Genomic DNA, 8,069 nt, shown 5'->3' with positions numbered 1-8,069 from the left:
TGAATTAATTCATCGAGGGGAGGTGCGAATGCATAGGTCAAAAATAAAACCAGAAAAAAAAAGGAGCGGAACGATCAGCAGCAGTGCGGTGACTGCATCCCCCGGTCGTATTTAAACACTTATACGCACTCCATAACACACATATAACTGCAATATATACAATGTATTATATACGTATAAGTTATCCCTCGCGATCTATGGTGCGTAAAGTTACGCGAGAGAGGCCGCAGGACAAATTGCTGCCAATTAAAATTTCTCCGGCTTTCGCACTCGTTGGCTGTATATATGTGTGCGTTAGTGCAAGTGTGTGTGTGTTATATCCATGTATCGCCACATTGTGTATACGATACATATATATTATAAATCGCCTCTGACCCCCGTTTTGGAAGTGGCAGTGGCAGTCTGCGCCAACACTTGCACACACACACACACACTTGTATACGTATACGTGCATAATAGCACGCGCGCCTCCATAAGGACGGAGAAGAGAGAGAGAGAAGCGCTCACCCAATTAAGTTGTTGCGAGCTGCTGTTGTAGCTGCTCTCTCGCAGATCCTTTCTTGTTCTCTCTCTCTCTTACTCTCCCGTTACATAGTTTGTGTGTTGCATCGTGTGCGTGTGTGTATGTGTGTGAGTGCAGGCAGGCGCGAGTGTGCGCGCGAACAACGAGAGACAGAGAACGAGAAGTATTCCTCTCTAAGCGAATTAATTCCGTTCCGCCCTCGCGCGACCATATCCCGATTCGCGATAGCCGAGTCGTCTGCTCTCTCTCTCTCTCTCTCTCTCTCTCTCTCTCTCTCTCTCTCACTCTCTCTATACACATAAGTTTGTATCTCGATGCTCGTGTATATAGCTTCCCGGATGCGAACATCCAAGCTGCAGTATACACATACGCGCGGCGTTAGTCGCACTTTTTTTCCGGAGATTCGCAGCTCATCTCGCCCCCTGCGCTCTCGGCTCTCGTATATGCATGAAGATTATTCTCATCGAGATTCGAATAAGACGCTTGCAAGAAGGAAACCGACGTTGTACAGGAAAAATTTTGATTTTTTAGGTTAACGCTTTACTCACGAATGATGGAAAGCGTTTTTACGTTTTTCAAGGTAAATTCGAAGGCTCAACTGCAGATTTTGATGACCGCTGTAGGAGAAAGAGAAAGAGAATTCGCGCTAAAACACTATTTGTATATAGCATAGACTTTTGACCCAACTACACCCAAGTCTGACGAGTATTTCAGAATGAGCTGCTCCGACCCACGCTCACCTAAATTAATTTTATAATTGTTGTCTATTTATTGATATTTTTTTTCTTTTATCGTTTATCCAATGTATAATATTGTAATTTATTATGAATATTATTAAGACATTTGAATGTAATATGTATGTATTATTTAATTTTATACCTCTGTATTCATGATTTTTCGCACTCGTATTAATGACCTTATTTCTAAGCGGCGATTATTGTTTTCGTCTTTACAAACTACAAGTTATCTTGTAGGGAAAGTGTCCGTATAGAAATATCTCACAATTCCGTAAATATATCCAATCAAGTTAAAAATTGCTCTTAATGCTAAAACTTTGTTATTTCTCTTTTGGTTTCCATAAATTTTGCGATACGCCATCTAGCGACAACCTATGAACTACTTCGTGCATGTGGAGTTTTCAACACTCCTGTAACCTGCCTCATTCTCAATACATGAAAGTTATGTAAGTTTTTACTTGGGAGCGCGACAAAATCTCCGGCGACGCAATCTCCGCGACTAAATCTCCGCGACAAATTCTCCGCCACATTTTTCAAAATTTTTCATGTTTTTTAGGTATCTATCAATATTATTTTATTACTTTTTTGGGTTATTTTGTGATTTTTTGTCTCCGGAGATTTTGTTGCGGAGATTGTGTCGCGCGGAGATTATGTCGGTAACCCTTTTTACTTATGACTTCAATTTTAATATTAATACCATTCCCTTCATTTTAGTGTTAGTTGCTTTATTTTTTAAGTAAAAGTCATTGGTTTTTTACAACAACTGTTATAATTTTAAAGTGAAAATAATTTAAAAAATCATCAAATAATATACCTACAACTTGATTATTCCGATACAAAATTGAATTAAAAGTACTTGGAATTAACGACTGAAGATTGTATACATTTCATATTCATCTCTCGACAATTGTACGATCTTCCATTTTTCGGCAGAAACGCACCCCGATACTTGATTTTTTGTTTATTCGATACTTGTCGATGTTATTTCACACGTGCTCGCGATGATTTCGCGTTTCTGCGTGACGATAAGGCTCGACCATTTCTGGGATAAAAAGGACGAATATGAAAAAGTGGAGATTAAGTCCGGCTCCAGTAAGAGAAGCAGAGATAGATAGAGAGAAAGAGTGGCTAGCACTTTATCCTCAGATAGAGTTAATGTTATATCTAGCTGCAGAGATTCTTGCCTTTTTTTACAACTGCGATCTTTCTCTCTCTCTCTCCTTCTCTTTCGCTTGCTTTTACTCGACTTTCTTATCTTTTATTGGCCACTCTAGCTGGATAAGCTCTGAGGAATTCAGTCAGAAATCATAAGTTGGTAAGAGAGGCAAGCTAGGGTATGAAAAAAAAAAAAAAAAGAAACGAGAAAAACGAGTGGAGAGGCTCTCTCGGCTCTCTCCTAACACAGTGCCGACGTCACCGCCGTGCGCGCGCGTATAAATGCAAATTCATTATTTTTGATACGGTATTAATTTGATTTGGTGCATTATCGAGAGAGTCAAATATTAATATCGTATTATGCAGCGCAAAAGAGACTCTATATCTCTCTCTTCTTCATAATAATACATTAAAGGCCCCGGCACACTTGACTCTGCTATATATGCATACGTGCACGAAAGCGAAAAAGATTAGCAGCCAATATCTCAGGGCTGAAAACCTATATCTTATTGGCATTTGGCAGCTATAACCCCCTCTTGCGCCACGCGAGAATCTCGCTGCTGCTGCTGTGCAGCTGAGACACGAAAGAGAGAGAGAGAGCAGGAGAGCGGCAGCAGCTACGAGATGGCGTGCAGAAAAGATCAATTTTAGATTCGCCGCGATTTATAACTTCCTCTAATATGACGTCGATAGCATCTACCGGTGCGCGAGCGCACGGGTCTGAGATCGCGCGCGCGCGCGCCGCAGTAGTCGCTCCGCAGAGCGAGAGAGAGAGACTTTACCGCGCCGCGCACTCGAGGAGTCAACTCGATTATAACTGGTCCTAAACGAGAGAATAATAAAAAAAAAAAAAAAAAAACAGAAAGAAAGAAGAAAAATAAAAGGAGTAGGATATAAGAAGCAGCTCGTAGCGGTAGCTCGCGCGCACACACATGCAAAGGAGCAGCACTGCAGGGTTTCGACCAAGTAGCAGCAGCAGCAGCGGCAGCGGCTATATAAACGTACGCCGAGCTTGTCCTTTGGGAGCACGTATAAGAAAGAAGAAAACGAGGATCTCGCGTGCTGCTGCTGCTGCTGCGCGACAAGAGTCGGTCGTTTTTCGCGCGCTCATCTCTACTTATCTACTTTTAATATGCGCTCGCGTAGAAGATTAGCCGTGTGATTTGTGCGCGACAGCAAAGAGAGAGAGAGAGAGAGAGAAACAGAGAGAAGAGTATATATAGCTAATGCAGCTCGGTAGCTCGAGCTATTATCCATCGCTTTGTTGAATCTAACAAATGGGGGTCCATGCCGACTCTCTCTCGGTTCGCGACCCTTACTTTTTTCTCTCTCTTCTCGAATGCAGTTCGCGTTACAATTTCTCCGCGTGCACGGACTGTTGTACATCGCGCGACGGGTCATTCGAGGTACGACAATTAATTTCAAAAGAACGTGTGTACATTGTGATCTTGAGAAAAAATATCTCGCGCGCACACATAAACTCGCATCTGCTTATAATCCAGTCGTAATATCCTCGAGGGACCTATGGGCTCGAGATAGACGAGTTGGGCTCGAATCGTGTGTCGTATAATATAATATATGCGCGTACATCGCGAAGATAGAGGTGTACGCGCGCACATAATGCTATCGCACCCGCAGCGCGACTAGACCCGCGTGCTATATATAAATACAGCACACCTATAGGCATATCGCCAGTTATTATGAGCCACTTGTATATGTACGCGTTTATGTATATACAGTGGGACTGCAGCGAGAGACAGAGAGCAAGATGTGCCAAGGCACCAAGCCCGCCGGTAGGATATAGAGCACCTGCAAATTTCGAGATACAAGCTCTCGGGTATATATACAGGTATACAGTCAGGGCTAGGGGTGGTGGTGGTGGTGGGGGGAGGGTGAGAGAAAGGCGGCCGCGGGGGTGACTGGCTCATGCCTCTCGATATTCACGTAAACAAGAGTGAGCGAGGGAGGGAGAGAGAGAGAGCAGCGCCTAGGTAAGTATATGCCGAGGAGAAAGGGGATTGTTATCAGCGTCGCGCAGCGTCGACGCCCGGGAGCACGCGTAGCAGTAGCAGCAGCATAGAGAGCTTTGCGCGTTCTCTCTCTCGACTCGACTCGGCTCGGCTCGGCTCGCGCGCGCGTCTTTATCGCGCTGGCGAGCGCGCGAGAGAGCCTCGTTATCGGGCGTCCATTAGAATATCTAAATACCACTTCGCAAGAGGGAGGTTGGGAGGGAGCGCACAACAGCACTCTTCGGTGCTTCAGTTTGGCTCTTGGCTCTCGGTATTATGTATACACGAGACATCTTGTTGTGCGTTGCGCAGAGCTCTTAAAGCTCGCGCGTCACAAAACTGGTCCCTCTCTTAAATTCATTTCTCTTATCCTCATCTTACCCCGCGCCACACCCGTACATATATCGTCGCGAGGTGTAGGAGCGTCCTCTATAGGTCCTTGCGTATATGAGCATGTCGTAGTGACACAAGATTGCGATTTCGGATATCAAACGCATCATTGTGACCGAGTACTTTATGAATATCATACGTCAATTTGTACACGAACAAGGGTGGTACCGAAAAATAAATTATTAAATACATTATGGCCTTTTTTTAGCTGCACGAGCTGCGAACGTTTTACCCCCGAGCTTTTCAATTTGTTAGAGGTAAGATAAGCCGCGCCGAGAAGAAGAAAAATGACGAGCATAGACAAAATCTGTTATCTCGGATGAGCTATCAATTTCGTTGTGAGCGATTAAATGCGCGCGCGTGTAGATGTGTGAGTGTGTGTGTGTGTACACTCATGCACGCGTGAAAATGTATATGCGCGCAGCTCCTTTTGGTCGCGTCTACATCTACATTGCATGTATGCGTTAGGCGAGCTTATCGCGGCAAGCCATACTCCCTCGTCATCACTTTTGCTTTTCCACGCTTCTCCTCGTCACATAGACATTTATGCGCGCACACACACACATATATGCACGTGTATATGTGTCCGTACGTACATAATAGCACAAGTATACCATCATCGCAGCATACATTCGGATTTGGGTACGTATGAGAATCTCAATCTCGTCGATTCGCACGTACACCTAAACTATACATGGATTAGCCCGAGTATAGCCGGTTCACTATATTATACGCGCACGAGGGAGTCCGCCCGATCGCGAGGAAATTAATATCTTACTTATTGATATCGAGTTAGATGCGAGAGCGAAATTAATTACGAATCTATTCTCGAGATAGTTTACATTTCACAATTTCATGGGGAGAAAATCCCGATTTATTTTTCTCTATCGTACCGCGAATCTATCTTTAAGACGCGCGAATTTCTTACGTATTCTCGAAGCGATAAGTTGAACGATATCACTTCTATATAGTATATGCAGCAGCTGAAATATTAATCCGAATCCTGTACAATTGTTCATTCTCCAGAATCTTGTTAATTGCGTTTCTGCTGTAATCAATACTTTAAAACGCCAAATTTGACAGAAAATTTTTAAATTTTCTTCACTTTAAATTCTCAAATAAGCAAAATTCTGAATTTTGAACGATATCTACGAATTCGCCGTTGTACTGGTACATACATCACCCAAAGGTAATGGGACTTTATGCACGCGAGATATAGCTTATAAGCTATAGGAAACTGAGCGAATGCACGGAGAGACTAGACAAGAGAGCGAGAGAATGGGGAGGGAGGTGTGGAGGAGGAGCAGGAGAAGAAGGAGGAGGGTTGAGTATAAGGGTTAAGTTGTGCGGGACACCGGCTGGCTGGCTGGCTGGCCACGGCAGATAAGAACGGCGTAGATCCTTCATAGAGCCGCAGAATCCGCAGCGGCGCAGGACACCTTCAGCGGCAGCGGCAACTTAAACCGCGAGCTAGCTGCGCGCGCGTACGAGTATCTCGAGCTTATACCTTTTTTCTCGCTGCCGCTTGCACACGCGCACGAGTTATATTGCTCGCAGGTGGGTGAGTTGTGCGATATATCGTATTATATGTAAGTATACCGCCGACTGTCAAGGCGTTTGAGGGTGACCTGACTGTTATCCTCGGAGAAATGTCCAGCTCAGCTGTGGCAAAATTATAATCTAACAAATTCTTTCGATCGGGTAGTGTTATCGTGGCTATTTGTTTTTGGAGCGAAATTCAATATATTATATTCGTTTCAGGATAAAAGAAACACGCGTAATACTAATGCTGCAAAGTAAGCTGCTTAATGGCGAAAATTCCAACGGGAGTAGACGGTGCCGAACTCTAATAAAAAAGTAGCAACGAAAGGTGAGAGGGGTGGCAATCGCTAGCCATACATATACACACTGCAAGAAATAAATCAATTCCCGTTGGGCGTGCGATCTTAATAAATGCGCAAGCTCGAAAACACATACACATACACGTAAACATTTTTGCGGCGCAAGATAGAGGTGATTTCGGCATATATGTACAGGGTCTCTCTCTCTCTCTCTCTCTCCAGTACATAGTACATACACAGCTGTATTAAGCTGGGAAATGTCGTCGAAGCAGCAGAAGCAGTAGCAGCTACAGCAGCAGCAGAACTTGGCAGGCAGCTAATATCCTCTTGGTCGCGCTATCCCTCGGTCTCATCTCAATAAATTCAATGCACGATATATACTTGGGTAAATCGTACACGTAGCTACAGCGGGTCGTTGCGAGCCGTAATACCCGTTAAAGCCAGTAGGCGACCCGCGTGTTTGCGAACGATCGTCTCGCACTTACACACACACACATACACGTCTATATAATGTACTTAAACATGTATGTAATCTGCAAAGCTGCATTCACGTTTTATATGTAAAAGGAAAAAAATTTTCGCCGTAGAATTGTGAAGTCACGGGTAAAGAGAGAAAGAACTTGTAGCACACGCAACACCACCCTCGAAATCGTGACGATAATTGATGTTTTCAGGTTTACAATAAATATTTTTTTAACATTTTCGACTAATTGAATAGACGCATATATGGATTTGGATAACCGATATGAGTCAAAGATGTAAAACGATGTAATATACATTATTCACAATACCTCTTGCAGCTGACACTTTGACTTAAGAGTTATAATTTTTGGAAACTCACCTGTAACAAAAATAGAATAAATGATTAAATTTTGGTAGTATTCTAATACTATATTTACTTTAAAATAATTGATAGGTGGGGTAAGTTTTTCCACTTCGCTTAGTTGAAAAATTATTACTATTCCGATATATAGCGACACGTTGAGTATAACTGCGGTCTCAATTGATTAGTCGCTTGTGGGAAAAGTTCTAGGCAAAACGCCATCTAGTGGTTAATCATCGCAAAAGTTCATAACAATCAAAATTAGAGTATGGATATATATCATTTTTGTTCATGTTTACATTTCTAATAATGTATGTAATAATGTACAAAATTCAAAATCGGTTACTATAATTTTAATGTCTGATTTCACATCAAATCTGCAATAAATTTAAAGTTTTTTAAATAGTACGACGATACATGAGCAGTTAAATATTAAAATGACAGCTAAATTGAAAGGATAATTATTCGCGATTGTCAACCAACGATCTCACTCCACATAGAAAATTTTCGGTAAGATAAGGGATGTAGGCTATGTACAAACGCGACTCGAAAAGTAAAGATACGCGCGCGAGCTCGTGAAAAAAAAATTCC

Source organism: Trichogramma pretiosum, unplaced genomic scaffold (assembly GCF_000599845.2).
Source record: "Trichogramma pretiosum strain Unisexual culture from Peru unplaced genomic scaffold, Tpre_2.0 scaffold109, whole genome shotgun sequence".
In the NCBI taxonomy this organism is placed as follows: domain Eukaryota; kingdom Metazoa; phylum Arthropoda; class Insecta; order Hymenoptera; family Trichogrammatidae; genus Trichogramma; species Trichogramma pretiosum.
Note: the sequence above shows the minus strand (reverse complement) of the source record.